Raw genomic sequence first — 18,375 nt, forward strand, 5'->3', positions numbered from 1 at the left:
TGTTCAGAATATTATGTACAGTACACACACAATAAGACCTTATAGTTCTGTATTAGACTCCTGAGTCATTAATAAACACCCACTACAGTGAAGATGTAACATTAATAAACACACAGTGAGACCTAAAAACTCAGCAACAAAAAAAACATCCCTTTTTCAGGACCTTGTCTTTCGAAGATAATTTGTAAAAATCCAAATAACTTCACAAATCTTCATTGTAAAGGGTTTAAACACTGTTTCCCATGCTTGTTCCATAAACCATAAACAATTAATGAACATGCACCTGTGGAATGGTCGTTAAGACACTAACAGCTTACACTAACAGGCAATTAAGGTCACAGTTATGAAAACTTAGGACACTAAAGAGGCCTTTCTACTGACTCTGAAAAACACCAAAAGAAAAATTCCCAGGGTCCCTGCTCATCTGCGTGAATGTGCCTTAGGCATGATGCAAGGAGGCATGAGGACTGCATATGTGACCAGGGCAATAAATTGCAATGTCCACACTGTGAGACGCTTAAGACAGCGCTACAGGGAGACAGGACGGACAGCTGATTGTCCTCGCAGTGGCAGACCACGTGTAACAACACCTGCACCCGATCGGTACATCCGAACATCACACCGAACTTCACACAGGATGGCAACAACAACTGCTCGAGTTACACCAGGAACACACAATCCCTCCATCAGTGCTTAGACTGTCCGCAATAGGCTGAGAGAGGCTGGACTGAGGGCTTGTAGGCCTGTTGTAAGGCAGGTCCTCACCAGACATCACCAGCAACAAAGTCGCCTATGGGCACAAACCCACCATCGTTGGACCAGACAGGACTGGCAAAAAGGGCTCTTCACTGACGAGTCGCAGTTTTCTCTCACCAGGGGTGATGGTCAGATTTGCGTTTATCGTCGAAGGAATGAGCGTTACACCGAGGCCTGTACTCTGGAGCGGGATCGATTTGGAGGTGGAGGGTCCGTCATGGTCTGGGGCGGTGTGTCACAGCATCATCGGACTGAGCTTGTCATTGCAGGCAATCTCAACACTGTGTGTTACAGGGAAGACATCCTCCTCCCTCATGTGGTACCCTTCCTGCAGGCTCATCCTGACATGACCCTCCAGCATGACAATGCCACCAGCCATACTGCTCGTTCTCTGCGTGATTTCCTGCAAGACAGGAATGTCAGTGTTCTGCCATGGCCAGCAAAGAGCCTGGATCTCAATCCCATTGAGCACGTCTGGGACCTGTTGGATTGGAGGGTGAGGGCTAGGGCCACTCCCCCCAGAAATGTCCGGGAACTTGCAGGTGCCTTGGTGGAAGAGTGGGGTAACATATCACAGCAAGAACTGGCAAATCTGGTGCAGTCCATGAGGAGGAGTTGCACTGCAGTACTTAATGCAGCTGGTGGCCACACCAGATACTGTCTGTTACTTTTGATTTTGACCCCCCCTTTGTTCAGGGACACATTATTCCATTTCTGTTAGTCACATGTCTGTGGAACTTGTTCAGTTTACGTCTCAGTTGTTGAATCTTATTTTCATACAAATATTTACACATGTTAAGTTTGCTGAAAATAAATGCAGTTGACAGTGAGAGGACGTTTCTTTTTTTGCTGAGTTTAGTTCTGTATTAGACTCCTAAGTCATTAATAAATACCCACTACAGTGAATATTTAACATGAATTAACACCCACTACAGTGAAGATTTAACATGAATTAACACCCACTACAGTGAAGATTTAACATGAATTAACACCCGCTACATTGAAGATTTAACATGAATTAACACCCATTACAGTGAAGATTTAACATGAATTAACACCCATTACAGTGAAGATTTAACATGAATTAACACCCACTACAGTGAAAATTTAACATGAATTAACACCCATTACAGTGAAGATTTAACATGAATTAACAGCCATTACAGTGAAGATTTAACATGAATTAATACCCACTACATTGAAGATTTAACATGAATTAATACCCATTAATACCCAGTAAAGCTAAAACTGGCGAGTGTAGAGAGTATAGAGATATTGTTCTCCACGTCGGCACCAACGATGTTAGGATGAAACAGTCAGAGGTCACCAAACGCAACATAGCTTCAGCGTGTAAATCAGCTAGAAAGATATGTCGGCATCGATTAATTGTCTCTGGCCCCCTCCCAGTTAGGGGGAGTGATGAGCTCTACAGCAGAGTCTCACAACTCAATCGCTGGTTGAAAACTGTGTTCTGCCCCTCCCAAAAGATAGAATTTGTAGATAATTGGCCCTCTTTCTGGGACTCACCCACAAACAGGACCAAGCCTGGCCTGTTGAGGAGTGACGGACTCCATCCTAGCTGGAGGGGTGCTCTCATCTTATCTACGAACATAGACAGGGCTCTAACTCCTCTAGCTCCACAATGACATAGGGTGCAGGCCAGGCAGCAGGCTGTTAGCCAGCCTGCCAGCTTAGTGGAGTCTGCCACTAGCACAGTCAGTGTAGTCAGCTCAGCTTTCCCCATTGAGACCGTGTCTGTGCCTCGATCTAGGTTGGGCAAAATTAAAGATGGCGGTGTTCGCTTTAGTAATCTCACTAGTATAAAGACCTCCTCCATTCCTGCCATTATTGAAAGAGATTGTGATACCTCACATCTCAAAATTGGGTTACTTAATGTTAGATCCCTCACTTCCAAGGCAGTTATAGTCAATGAACTAATCACTGATCATAATCTTGATGTGATTGGCCTGACTGAAACATGGCTTAAGCCTGATGAATTTACTGTGTTAAATGAGGCCTCACCCCCTGGTTACACTAGTGACCATACCCCCCGTGCATCCGGCAAAGGTGGAGGTGTTGCTAACATTTATGATAGCAAATTTCAATTTACAAAAAAAAAAACAATGACGTTTTCGTCTTTTGAGCTTCTAGTCATGAAATCTATGCAGCCTACTCAATCACTTTTTATAGCTACTGTTTACAGACCTCCTGGGCCATATGCAGTGTTCCTCACTGAGTTCCCTGAATTCCTATCTGATCTTGTAGTCATAGCAGATAATATTCACATTTTTGGTGACTTTAACATTCACATGGAAAAGTCCACAGACCCACTCCAAAAGGCTTTTCGGAGCCATCATCGACTCAGTGGGTTTTGTCCAACATGTCTCTGGACCTACTCACTGCCACAGTCATACTCTGGACCTAGTTTTGTCCCATGGAATAAATGTTGTGGATCTTAATGTTTTTCCTCATAATCCTGGATTATCGGACCACCATTTTATTGCGTTTGCAATTGCAACAAATAATCTGCTCAGACCCCAACCAAGGAGCATTAAAAGTCGTGCTATAAACTCTCAGACAACCCAAAGATTCCTTGATGCCCTTCCAGACTCCCTCCACCTACCCAAGGACGTCAGAGGACAAAAATCAGTTAGCCACCTAACCGAGGAACTCAATTTAACCTTGCGCAATACCCTAGATGCAGTTACACCCCTAAAAACTAAAAACATCTGTCATAAGAAACTAGCTCCCTGGTATACAGAAAATACACGAGCTCTGAAGCAAGCTTCCAGAAAATTGGAACGGAAATGGCGCCACACCAAACTGGAAGTCTTCCGACTAGCTGGGAAAGACAGTACCGTGGAGTATCAAAGAGCCCTCACTGCTGCTCGATCATCCTATTTTTCCAACTTAATTGAGGAAAATAAGAACAATCCGAAATTTATTTTTGATACTGTCGCAAAGCTAACTAAAAAGCAGCATTCGCAAATGGAGGATGGCTTTCACTTCAGCAGTAATACATTTATGAACTTCTTTGAGGAAAAGATCATGATCATTAGAAAGAAAATTACGGACTCCTCTTTATATCTGCGTATTCCTCCAAAGCTCCGTTGTCCTGAGTCTGCACAACTCTGCCAGGACCTAGGAACAAGGGAGATACTAAAGTGTTTTAGTACTATATCTCTTGACACAATGATGAAAATAATCATGGCCTCTAAACCCTCAAGCTGCATACTGGACCCTATTCCAACTAAACTACTGAAAGAGCTGCTTCCTGTGCTTGGCCCTCCTATGTTGAACATAATAAACGGCTCTCTATCTACCGGATGTGTACCAAGCTCACTAAAAGTGGCAGTAATAAAGCCTCTCTTGAAAAAGCCGAATCTTGACCCAGAAATTATAAAAAACTATCGGCCTATATCGAATCTTCCATTCCTCTCAAAAATTTTTGAAAAAGCTGTTGCGCAGCAACTCACTGCCTTCCTGAAGACAAACAATGTATATGAAACGCTTCAGTCTGGTTTTAGACCCCATCATAGCAGTGAGACTGCACTTGTGAAGGTGGTAAATGACCTTTTAATGACGTCAGACCGAGGCTCTGCATCTGTCCTCGTGCTCCTAGATCTTAGTGCTGCTTTTGATACCATCGATCACCACATTCTTTTGGAGAGATTGGAAACCCAAATTGGTCCACATGGACAAGTTCTGGCCTGGTTTAGAACTTATCTGTCGGAAAGATATCAGTTTGTCTCTGTGAATGGTTTGTCCTCTGACAAATCAATTGTACATTTCGGTATTCCTCAAGGTTCCGTTTTAGGACCACTATTGTTTTCACTATATATTTTACCTCTTGGGGATGTCATTCGAAAACATAATGTTAAATTTCACTGCTATGCGGACGACACACAGCTGTACATTTCAATGAAACATGGTGAAGCCCCAAAATTGCCCTCGCTAGAAGCCTGTGTTTCAGACATAAAGAAGTGGATGGCTGCAAACTTTCTACTTTTAAACTCGGACAAAACAGAGATGCTTGTTCTAGGTCCCAAGAAACAAAGAGATCTTCTGTTGAATCTGACAATTAATCTGGATGGTTGTACAGTCGTCTCAAATAAAACTGTGAAGGACCTCGGCGTTACTCTGGACCCTGATCTCTCTTTTGAAGAACATATCAAGACTGTTTCAAGGACAGCTTTTTTCCATCTACGTAACATTGCAAAAATCTGAAACTTTCTGTCCAAAAATGATGCAGAAAAATTAATCCATGCTTTTGTTACTTCTAGGCTGGACTACTGCAATGCTCTACTTTCCGGCTACCCGGATAAAGCACAAAACAAACTTCAGTTAGTGCTAAATACAGCTGCTAGAATCCTGACTAGAACCAAAAAATTTGATCATATTACTCCAGTGCTAGCCTCCCTACACTGGCTTCCTGTTAAGGCAAGGGCTGATTTCAAGGTTTTACTGCTAACCTACAAAGCATTACATGGGCTTGCTCCTACCTATCTTTCCGAATTTGGTCCTGCCGTACATACCTACACGTACGCTACGGTCACAAGACGCAGGCCTCCTAATTATCCCTAGAATTTCTAAGCAAACGGCTGGAGGTAGGGCTTTCTCCTATAGAGCTCCATTTTTATGGAATGGTCTGCCTACCCATGTGAGAGACGCAGACTCAGTCTCAACCTTTAAGTCTTTACTGAAGACATCTCTTCAGTAGGTCCTATGATTAAGTATAGTCTGGCCCAGGAGTGTGAAGGTGAACGGAAAGGCTGGAGCAACGAACCGCCCTTGCTGTCTCTGCCTTGCCGGTTCCCCTCTCTCCACTGGGATTCTCTGCCTCTAACCCTATTACAGGGGCTGAGTCACTGGCTTACTGGTGTTCTTCCATGCCGTCCATGGGAGGGGTGCGTCAATTGAGTGGGTTGAGTCACTGACGTGGTCTTCCTGTCTGGGTTGGCGCCCCCACCCCCCCTTGGGTTGTGCCGTGGCGGAGATCTTTGTGGGCTATACTCGGCCTTGTCTTAGGACGGTAAGTTGGTGGTTGGAGACATCCCTCTAGTGGTGTGGGGGCTGTGCTTTGGCAAAGTGGGTTATATCCTGCCTGTTTGGCCCTGTCCGGGGGTATCATCGGATGGGGCCACAGTGTCTTCTGATCCCTCCTGTCTCAGCCTCCAGTATTTATGCTGCAGTAGTTTATGTGTCGGGGGGCTAGGGTCAGTCTGTTACATCTGGAGTATTTCTCTTGTCTTATCCGGTGTCCTGTGTGAATTTAAATATGCTCTCTCTAATTCTCTCTTTCTCTCTTTCTTTCTTTCTCTCGGAGGACCTGAGCCCTAGGACCATGCCTCAGGACTACCTGGCATGATGACTCCTTGCTGTCCCCAGTCCACCTGGCCGTGCTGCTGCTCCAGTTTCAACTGTTCTGCTTGCGGCTATGGAACCCTGACCTGTTCACCGGATGTGCTTGTTGCACCCTCGACAACTACTATGATTATTATTATTTGACCATGCTGGTCATTTATGAACATTTTAACATCTTGACCATGTTCTGTTATAATATCCACCCGGCACAGCCAGAAGAGGACTGGCCACCCCTCATAGCCTGGTTCCTCTCTAGGTTTCTTCCTAGGTTTTTGGCCTTTCTAGGGAGTTTTTCCTAGGGAGTTTTTCCTAGCCACCGTGCTTCTTTCACATGCATTGCTTGCTGTTTGGGGTTTTAGGCTGGGTTTCTGTACAGCACTTTGAGATATCAGCTGATGTACGATGGCCTATATAAATAAATTTGATTTGATTTGATTTGATTACAGTGAAGATTTAACATGAATTAACACCCATTAGAGTGAAGATTTAACATGAATTAACACCCATTAGTGAAGATTGAACATGAATTAACACCCACTACAGTGAAAATTTAACATGAATTAATACCCACTACATTGAAGATTTAACATGAATTAACACCCATTACAGTGAAGGTTTAAATGAATTAACACCCATTACAGTGAAGATTTAACATGAATTAATACCCACTACATTGAAGATTTAACATGAATTAACACCCATTACAGTGAAGGTTTAAATGAATTAACACCCATTACAGTGAAGATTTAACATGAATTAATACCCACTACAGTGAAGATTTAACATGAATTAACACCCATTACAGTGAAGATTTAACATGAATTAACACCTATTACAGTGAAGATTAAACATGAATTAACACCCATTACAGTGAAGATTTAACATGAATTAATACCCACTACATTGAAGATTTAACATGAATTAACACCCATTACAGTGAAGATTTAACATGAATTAACACCCATTACAGTGAAAATGTAACACGAACAAACATCCGCTAACAATTTGTGTTGGAAAAATAGCTAACTTTGATAAACAGCCAGAAACGCTAGATTTTCTGATTCAATAAGAAAGCTAAACCTAAATATGTGTTTTTGGTTGTTGAGTCAATTAGACCATTTCAAGCATTTCTTCAAAAATATATATACAATGATCAAAAATATATATTCGCAACATGAAACAATTTCACAGATTTTACTGAGTTACAGTTCATATAAGGAAATCAGTCGATTTAAATAAATTCACTAGGCCGTAATCTATGGATTTCTGTCACGCCCTGACCAGTATAAGGGGTTATTGGTTATTGTAGTTTGGTCAGGACGTGGCAGGGGGTATTTGTTTTATGTGGTTCGGGGTTTAATGGGATGTGTATTTATGTAAGAGGGGTGTTTGATTTATGTGTTCCGGGGCTTTTGGGTAATGTTCTTGTTTTGTATTTCTATGGTTTTCTATGTTGTGTATTTCTTTGTGTTGGCCTGGTATGGCTCTCAATCAGGAACAGCTGTACATTGTTGTTGCTGATTGAGAGTCATACTTAGGTAGCCTGTTTTCACCTGTCCCTTTGTGGGAAGTTGTTGTTGCACTGCTGTGTTAGCCTGCAATGCTGTTCGTTCGTTTTCTTGTTTTGTTAAATAAGTGTTCTAAATAAAGGATAAAATGAGCACTCAACCCGCTGCGCCTTGGTCCAGTATATACGACGAGCGTTACAGAACTTCCCACCACAAATGGACCAAGCAGCGGGGTAAGGAGCAACAGAAGAATTATGTGGACTATCAGGAAACTTGGACATGGGAGGAGATACTGGACGGGGCTGGACCATGGCACCAGGCTGGGGAATATCGTCGCCCACCGGAGGAGATAGAGGCAGCCAAGGCGGAGCGGCGCCGGTACGAGGCTCTATACACACGGTTGGCATTTAAGCCTGAGAGGCAGCCCCAATAAAAAATGTTTTGGGGGGGCACATGGACAGATCGGCGGAGCCGAGGATGGAACCAGAGCCAGTCGGGGTGAAATTGGAGGTGAGTGAAGCAGAGACTGTAAAGGAGTTGATGGGAAAATTGGAAGAGAAAGCTATGAGAGAGCTGCTGTGTTGGTGTTTTAGGCACGACATTCACCCTACGGAGCGTGTCCTAAAATTGATGTCACCTGAGTCAGCTCTCCATACTTGTCCTGAGGTGTGTGCTAGCCGTCTGGTGAAGACAGTACCAGGCCCATGCACCAGGCCTCCAGTGCGTCAGCCCAGTCCAGCTCGTCCTACTCCTGCTCCTCGCACTAGCCCTGAGGTGCGTGTTTCCAGTCTGGCACATCCAAAGCCAGCCCCACGCACCAGGCCTCCAGTGCGTCAGCCCAGTCCAACTCGTCCTGTTCCTGCTCCTCGCACTAGCCTTGGGGTGCGTGTCTCCAGTCTGGTACCTCCACTACCAGCCCCACGCATCAGGCTTTCAGTGCGCGGTACCACGTCCAGAGCTTCCGACGACTGTGCCCCGTCCAGAGCTTCCGACGACTGTGCCCCGTCCAGAGCTTCCGACGACTGTGCCCCGTCCAGAGCTTCCGACGACTGTGCCCCGTCCAGAGCTTCCGGCGACTGTGCCCCGTCCAGAGCTTCCGGCGACTGTGCCCCGCCCAGAGCTTCCGGCGACTGTGCCCCGCCCAGAGCTTCCGGCGACTGTGCCCCGCCCAGAGCTTCCGGCGACTGTGCCCCGTCTAGAGACGGCCCACAGTCCGGAACCGAGTGAGACGGCCTACAGTCCGGAGCTCCCAGAATCGTCCTTCAGCCTGAGGTCTACAGCGACGTGCTTCAGCCTGAGGTCTACAGCGAAGTGCTTCAGCCAAAGGTATTCAGCGGGGGTGGACAGGTTAGGTGGTGGACTAAGGCCAAAGCCTGAGCCACCTCCACAGTAGGAGGATTGGGGGGGGGGGGGGGGGTAGCACGGGAACCGAGCGGTGACGGCAGCCTCCCTCCCTTTAGTTTGGGGGGTTTATTTTGTATTTATTTTTATGTGAGGTGCATCCGGGGTCTGCACCTTTGGGGGGGTTACTGTCACGTCCTGACCAGTATAAGGGGTTATTGGTTATTGTAGTTTGGTCAGGACGTGGCAGGGGGTATTTGTTTTATGCGGTTCGGGGTTTAATGGGATGTGTATTTATGTAAGAGGCGTGTTTGATTTATGTGTTCCGGAGTTTTTGGGTAATGTTCTTGTTTTGTATTTCTATGGTTTTCTATGTTGTGTATTTCTTTGTGTTGGCCTGGTATGGCTCTCAATCAGGAACAGCTGTACATCGTTGCTGCTGATTGAGTCATACTTAGGTAGCCCTGTTTCACCTGTCCCTTTGTGGGAAGTTGTTGTTGCACTGCTGTGTTAGCCTGCAATACTGTTCGTTCGTGCGTTTTCTTGTTTTGTTAAATAAGTGTTCTAAATAAAGGATGAAATGAGCACTCAACCCGCTGCGCCTTGGTCCAGTATATATGACGATTGTTACAATTTCACATGACTGGGAATACAGATATGTATCTGATCACAGACACCTTAAAAAAAAAGGTAGGGGCGTGGATCAGAACCAGTCAGTATCTGGTGTGACCATCGTTTGCCTAATGCAGCGTGACACATCTCCTTCACATAGAGTTGATCAGGCTATTGATTGTGGCCTGTGGAATGTCGTCCCACTCCTCTTCAATCGCTGTGCGAAGTTGCTGGATATTTGCGGGAAACTGGAACACGCTGCCGTACATGTCAATCCAGAGCATCCCAAACATGCTCAATGGGGGGCATGTCTGGTGAGTATGCGGGCCATGGAAGAACTGGTGCATTTTCAGCTTCCAGGAATTGTGTACATATCCTTGAGACAAGGGGCTCTGCATTATCATGCCGAAACATTAGGTGATGGCTGCGGATGAATGGAACGACAATGTGCCTCAGGATCTCATCACAGTATCTCTGTGCGTTCAAATTGCTATCAATAAAATGCTATTGTGTTAGTTGTCCGTCGCTTATTCCTGCCCATACCATAACCCCACCGTGAAGAGCACACTTCTCCAGCTGTAACAAGTGCACTGTGAGTGTTTTAATAAAAGAAGAAACATTCAATTGAACATTCAGTTCTCTGGCAAAAGCTCTGGTGGACATTCCTGCTGCCAGCATGCCAATTACATGCTCCTTCAAAACTTGAGACATCTGTGGCATTGTGTTGTGACAAAACTGCACATTTTAAAGTGGCCCCCAGCACAAGGTGCACCTGTGTAATGATCATGCTGTTTAATCAGCTTCTTGATATGCCACACCTGTAAAGTGGATGGATTATCTTGGCAAAGAAAACGTGCTTACTAACAAGCATGTAAACAAATTTGAGAGGAATCAGCTTGTCATACGTATGGAACATTTCTGGTATCTTTTATTTCAGCTCATGAAACACTGACAGTATCAGCAGCAAAGCACCATCACACCTCCTACTCCATGCTTCACGGTGGGAACCACACATGCGGAGATCATCCATTCCCCTACTCAGTATCTCACAACGACACAGCGGTTGGAACCAAAAATCTCAAATCTGGTCCTCATGAGAGCCAGCTTCATCATAGCGCTTGATGGTTTTTGCGACTACACTTGAAGTTCTTGAAATTTTCCGTATTGACTGACCTTCATGTCTTAAAGTAATGATGGACTGTCGTTTCTCTCTGCTTATTTGAGCTGTTCTTGCCATAATATGGACTTGGTCTTTTAGGGCTATCTTCTGTATACCTTGTCACAACACAACTGATTGGCTCAAATGCATTAAGAAGGAAATAAGTTCCACAAATTAACTTTTAAGAAGGCACACCTGTTAATTAAAATGCATTCCAGGTGACTACCTCATGAAGCTGGTTGAGAGAATGCCAAGCATGTGCAAAGCTGTCATCAAGGCAAAGGGTGGCTACTTTGAAGAAACTCAAATATAACATATATTATGATTTATTTCAATCTTTTTTTGGTTACTACATGATTCCATATGTGTTATTTCAAAGTTTTGATGTCTTCCATTTTATTCTACATTGTAGAAAACAGTAAAAATTAAGAAAAACCCTGGAATGAGTAGGTGTGTCCAAACTTTTGACTGATACTGTATACATCATACCCCCCCAAAAAATGCTAACCTCCCCTGTTATTGTGATGGTGAGAGGTTAGCATGTCTTGGAGGTATGATATAAAATGCTAACCTCCCCTGTTATTGTAATGGTGAGAGGTTAGCATGTCTTGGGGTATGATATTAAATGCTAACCTCCCCTGTTATTGTAATGGTGAGAGGTTAGCATTTCTTGGGGGTATGATATTAAATGCTAACCTCCCCTGTTATTGTAATGGCGAGAGATTAGAATGTCTTGGGGGTATGATATTAAATGCTAACCTCCCCTGTTATTGTAATGGTGAGAGGGGGGGGACTATGTACAAAAAGTGCCGTAATGGTTCACCTGATATGGATGAAAATGCCAAAAAATGTAAGCTGACAGTCTGCACTTTAACATTGTAATTGTTTGATTACTGTGGCTCAGTTGGTAGAGCATGGTGTTTGCAATGCCAGCATGGTGTGTGCAATGCCAGGGTTGTGGGTTCGATTCCCACGGGGGGCCAGTACAAAAACAAACAAAAAAATAATGCATGAAATGAAATGTATGCACTCACTACTGTAAGTCACTCTGGATAAGAGCGTCTGCAAAATGACTAAAATGTAAAAGATTTCAAATCCAAACTGTTGGAATATGGAGCCAAAAGAAGAAACCATGCTGCGATGTCCCAGTAATTACAGAGGGCTTTCTCTGTATGTAGTTCTGAATAGTTAGCTGGCTAACTCATTCAACCTGCTTTGTAGTATTCCCCACAAGTTTCAACTTGTTGTCTCCTCACCTCATAGCCATGGCCCCGGTCTCTTCCCCTGTAAGGGTCCGCTTCTCGTCTGTTCAGCGCCAGGAGCTCGCTGCTCTGCAGTGAACGGTAAAGCACAGCCATCTCTGTGTTCCTCCTGTCGAAGCCTGTTACTTGTCCTGCTGTTGTCGTATATTATTCAATGTCAGTTATTTTATTCCAAAAGCATGTCTCGTACCACCGGGTTACATCACTATGTAGTGTGCTGCTGATCTCACAAAGGAATGGCACACTGACTGACACACACACACACACACACACACAAAACGGGATGATCCTGTCTTAAAGCCTGCATGCAGGAATCATGATTTTACCGTGGCAGGAGTGACACAGAACACACAGATTGAATGTAATTCACCAGCTGTTCTCCATATGGCCGAGTCAGGACTTAACCGCACTATAAGGCCTACAGACATGATTCCCAGTGAGATATCCAGCCTGTATGTGTCCAGACAGTCAACGTTTCCAATCAGATTTGCAGATTAACAAACACACTTAATTACAGTTGAAGTGTTGATCTGATTGGATCTGGTTTAGGAGGGAGGCAGTATGCAGTCACACCTTCTGCTCTGTTGCTGTGGCAAACAGTAAGTCAGGAAGCAAAAGTACAAGATTGTGGAGGGTAAACTGAGCTACAGGGCCTTCCCTGGCATGGTGTTTGCAACGCCAGGGCCTTCCCTAGCATGGTGTTTGCAACGCCAGGGTTGTGGGTTCGATTCCCACGGGGGGCCAGCACAGAAAAAAAATGTATGAAATGAAATGTATGCATTCACTACTGTAAGTCTGCTAAATGACTAAAATGTAAATGTAAAAATGTAAGATTGCCTGAAATGGCACCCTATTCCACCTATGTATGGCTTTGGGTGAAAAGTAGTGCACTATATAGGGACTAAGGTGTCATGTCAGACACAGACCAAATTGAATTCCAAATTGAAATTCCAGAGCTACCCAACACAAACACAACTGATTCAGCCAATCAATGTCCTAGCGGGCAGATTTAGTAGAATTCTTTAGGGTATGTCTTGAACAAAACCCTGCATGGGATGTAGTGATATAAAAATAGTTTACCTGAGTTGACCTGAGTTGACCTGACTTTACCCGAGATGACCTGACTTTACCCGAGTTGACTTTTCCTGAGTTGACCTGACTTTACCCGAGTTGACTTTTCCTGAGTTGACCTGACTTTTCCTGAGTTGACCTGACTTTACCCGAGTTGACCTGACTTTACCCGAGTTGACTTTACCCGAGTTGACTTTACCCGAGTTGACCTGACTTTTCCTGAGTTGACCTGACTTTACCTGAGTTGACCTGTTGACCTGACTTTACCTGAGTTGACCTGACTTTACCTGAGTTGACCTGTTGACCTGACTTTACCTGAGTTGACCTGACTTTACCCGAGTTGACTTTTCCTGAGTTGACTTGGCTTTACCTGAGTTGACCTGAGTTTTCCTGAGGCCGCTCCAGTTTACCCTCCACTAGCCTCCATCACTGTTGGCAACCTGCTGTATAGTTCTCCTCCTGTGTGTTGATTGTCCCCAGACGACATGAAGGCTGCCAGGGCCTACTCCCCGTACACTAATTACCCCAGGCTGATAGGTGTCAACTAGGCAGAATATAGACACACCTTCCGTTCTGTTGTTGTGGCAGTAAGACAGTCATGAAGCATAAGTTCAATTTAGGGCTGGAACAAAACCCTGCAGAATGGTTAGGTTATGTGTATGTTGATTCACCCCTACTGCTACTCTCTGTTCATCATATATGCATAGTTACTTTAACCATATCTACATGTACATACTACCTCAATCAGCCTGACTAACCGGTGTCTGTATGTAGCCTCGCTACTGTTATTTTTCACTGTCTTTTTACTGTTGTTTTTATTTCTTTACTTACCAATTGTTCACCTAACACCTTTTTTGCGCTGCTGGTTAGAGCCTGTAAGTAAGCATTTCACTGTAAGCTCTACACTTGTTGTATTCGGCGCACGTGACAAATAAACTTTGATTTGATGACAGTGCCAGGGACATCTGAGCTACACCGAAGGAAAAGTGTTCTTCGGCTGTCCCCATATGAGAATCCTTTCAATAAGTATTTTTGTTTCCAGGTACAACCCTTTCCACAGAGGGTTCTACATGGAAACCAAAAGGGTTCCACCTGGAACCAGAAAGAGTTATCCTATACAGACAGGCGAAGCACACTTTTGGAACCCTATTTTATAAGAGTGTACCAGGGCCTGCCAAGGTTACTCAGTTACCAGGACCTTCCAAGGTTACTCAGTTACCAGGACCTGCCAAGGTTACTCAGTTACCAGGACCTGCCAAGGCTACTCAGTTACCAGGACCTGCCAAGGTTACTCAGTTACCAGGACCTTCCAAGGTTACTCAGTTACCAGGACCTTCCAAGGTTACTCAGTTACCAGGACCTGCCAAGGCTACTCAGTTACCAGGACCTGCAAAGGCTACTCAGTTACCAGGACCTGCCAAGGCTACTCAGTTACCAGGACCTACTCAGTTACCAGGACCTGCCAAGGCTACTCAGCTACCAGGACCTGCCAAGGCTACTCAGTTAACAGGACCTGCCAAGGTTACTCAGTTAACAGGACCTGCCAAGGTTACTCAGTTAACAGGACCTGCCAAGGTTACTCAGTTAACAGGACCTGCCAAGGTTACTCAGTTAACAGGACCTGCCAAGGTTACTCAGTTACCAGGACCTGCCAAGGTTACTCAGTTACCAGGACCTGCCAAGGTTACTCAGTTACCAGGACCTGCCAAGGTTACTCAGTTACCAGGACCTGCCAAGGTTACTCAGTTACCAGGACCTGCCAAGGCTACTCAGTTACCAGGACCTGCCAAGGTTACTCAGTTACCAGGACCTACCAGGACCTACTCAGTTACCAGGACCTGCCAAGGTTACTCAGCTACCAGGACCTGCCAAGGTTACTCAGTTAACAGGACCTGCCAAGGCTACTCAGCTACCAGGACCTGCCAAGGCTACTCAGCTACCAGGACCTGCCAAGGCTACTCAGCTACCAGGACCTGCCAAGGCTACTCAGCTACCAGGACCTGCCAAGGCTACTCAGTTAACAGGACCTTCCAAGGTTACTCAGTTACCGGGGACTACTCAGTTACCAGGGCCTGCCAAGGCTACTCAGCTCAGTCACAGTAATTCAACTAGTCTGATGGATGTAAACCAGGCGGATGGGTGTCACAACTAATCTCTTTACAGCAACATCTCTGTCCATCTGGGTCCAGTCTCGTAGCTTTATGGAATATGTCAAAAGAGAGAGAGAGAGAGAGAGAGAGAGAGAGTTACACCAGTTTAATTTGCTACTCCTGGTGGAAACGTTGTTTCACCAGACAGACTCATACTGACTGGCCTCTGTATTATCTGCCTCTGCTATTCAAAAATGGATGGGGTTGTAATGTCAGAAATAGCCACATGGTGGTGCCATTCACCATGCACTCCACTACCTGGCAGACAATGTAGCAGACTCCACGAGGAGACTTGCTAACAAGATCAATCATCATAAGAAAGATAAGGCTGAATGATGACTTTATGTTACATACAAGGAGGATAAATCAAACTCTTAGACTAAAGCTCTGTGATCACTAGTACTCCTGTGTGTGTGCCCCAAACTCTCCCCTTCTATAGCTGCTTCACTCTCAGTGAACTAAACTGAACAGAAATATCAACACATCACGCACCAATTTCAGTTCATATGAGGGAATCAGTCAATTGAGAAAAATTCATTAGACACTAATCAATGGATTTCAAATGACTGGGAATACAGATATGCAGCTGTTGTCCCCCATACACATGGTCTGCGGTTGTGAGGCCTGTCAACGTTGGAGGTGGCTTATGGTAGAGAAATTAACATAACATTTTCCCGCAACAGCTCTGGTGGACATTCCTGCAGTCAGCATGGCAATTGCACACTCCCTCATAACTTGAGACATCTGTGGCTGTGTGTTGTGTGACAAAACTGCACATGTTAGAGTGCCCTTTTATTGTCCCCCAGCACAAGGTGCACCTGTGTAATGATCATGCCGTTTAATCAGCTTCTTGATATGCCACACCTGTCATGTGGATGGATTATCTTGACACAGAAGAAATGCTCACTATCAAGGATGTAAACTCATTTGTACACAAAGTTGAAGAGAAATACGCTTTTTATGCCTATGGAACATTTCTAGGATCTGTTATTTCAACTCATGAAACATGGGACCAACACTTTACATGTTGAGTTTATATTTTTGTTCAGTGTAGTTTCAGCAGGAAGTGGGTTTTGGTATGGAGCCTTGAGTCATATAGAAAGAGGAGAGAGAGGGCACGTTCCTCTGCTGATGCCTTTCTGACGCATGCCAGATCTTACTACACCTGGATAGGTATTATACCCATCAGCCGACCACATCACATGTTATAGCAGTCTGTCAGTCGATGACACAGTCGACCAGTGACTAAAGAGGGATTTTCACACTACTGAGACGAACCAAGCTGACTCAAACCAAGCTGCATAGTCAGCCAGCCTGGTCTCAGAGCATTTCGTATTATTCTGTACATAAATCTGAAAATATGACACACTCCATTTAGTATGATATGTTACGTTTGGTATGGTCAAAAAAGACAGAGGGAGGGTGGGTGTATGTATAATAAAAAAAAGTGTGGGTGGGTGTATATTGTGAATGTCTAGCAACCCAAGGGTTGCGAGTTCGAATCTCATCACAGACAACTTTAGCATTTTACCTAATTAGCAACTTTTCAACTACTTACTACTTTGCAACTACTTAACTAACCCTAACCATAACTCTTTAACCTAACTCCTAAACTTAACCCCTAGCCCAGCTTAACCCTTACATTAGCCACCTAGCTAGAATTCGTAACATATCATACGTTTAGCAAATTCGTAACATATAGTTCGAATTGCAATTCATAGCATATAATTTAAAATGGGTAATGGACGTCCACAAATGAATACATACAAAACGTAACATATCATACTAAACGGAGCGCACTGGATTTCCATACAGAATAATACGTAATGCTCTGAGACCAGGTTGAGTTATCCAACACAGTGGTTGGAACCTTGCTAAAAAGGACCATGTGAAAACAGCTCTGTGACTCAGTTGGTAGAGCATGGTACTTCCAAAACCAAGATAGTGGGTGCAATTCTTGGGACCACCCATACATAAAATGTAGAACATTTATTCATGACTATATAAAGCTTTTGTTAGAAGTGTATTCTAAATGGAACATATATGAAAGAAAATATTAAAGTCAGCCCAGTACATTTCAGTTTGGCCTATAGTGTGAATTACAAATAAAAGGTATTCACACATCAGTAGGGGTCAGTGTCTGTTTCTAAAAGTTCCTCCTGAGATTTGGCTGGGATGAATGAATGGTGACAGTAGCTAGGTTTCCATCTAATTAGCGACAGATTTTCAATGCGAATATTCGAAAAAAATCTGCATAAAAACAATATGCGCATTTACCATTAAATTGACATGTGGATAAAAGGCTGTGCGTGATGACATAGTGCACATTAAAATAACTTATGCTGTTAAATTCCTGTGTATCGAATAAAAAGTTAAAAGGGATTCTCACAAAAAAATATTGCGTTATATAGTGAGTGTGCCCAGTGGCGTGTATTCATGGATACCAAGGGAAGCCAGGTGTCCTTCAAAAATAAAAATAAGTAAGTTATCTTTCATCTCTCTGTGTTTATAATTTTCCTTCACTTTGCAAGATACAGCATCCTAGTGAGCAAAACAGCGCCCCTCTGTCTCTGTATGTGTAGGCCATCTATCTGATGCTGTCTGGTCATAAAGAGTATGACACTGTTGCCACCTGTAGCATAATACATAAAGCTCATTGAATGCAAGGGAAGCCAGCGAGCATTTGGCCTCCCTTGATTAAAAAAAAGTGTCAAGAGTAGCCAATTTGGATTTGGCTTCATGCCTATCACATCGCATCAAGAGCAATACAAAATTGCCAGAAACAATTTGAATTGTAGCCTCTTGTTGTGTTGTTGTTGTCCTCCGGTGGCTAGCTAGTTAAAATTGGCCCTTTCCTAAATTAGCTATGGATGGAGATAGCGATTTTGACTTGTGATTTTACTTAATTGTTCGTATTGGCCAGTGATTATATAATGGCGATTCTGATCCAACCATAAATTCATACATTGTGCCCATGGACTGAGAGGATGGAAGTTCGATATGTAGCTTGATGTAGAAGGCTAATGTTAACTAGCTAATGTTGCCCATGAAGGAAGTTATGCTAACAATCAAGCATTTTAGCCAGGTAGCGTAGAACAACAAAAGATTTAAGTGTGTACTGTATGACAAAGTGATAGACAGTACACAGTCTG

The sequence above is a fragment of the Salmo salar genome, unplaced genomic scaffold (assembly GCF_965601325.2).
Source record: "Salmo salar unplaced genomic scaffold, fSalSal1 ptg000648l, whole genome shotgun sequence".
Lineage (NCBI taxonomy): Eukaryota > Metazoa > Chordata > Actinopteri > Salmoniformes > Salmonidae > Salmo > Salmo salar.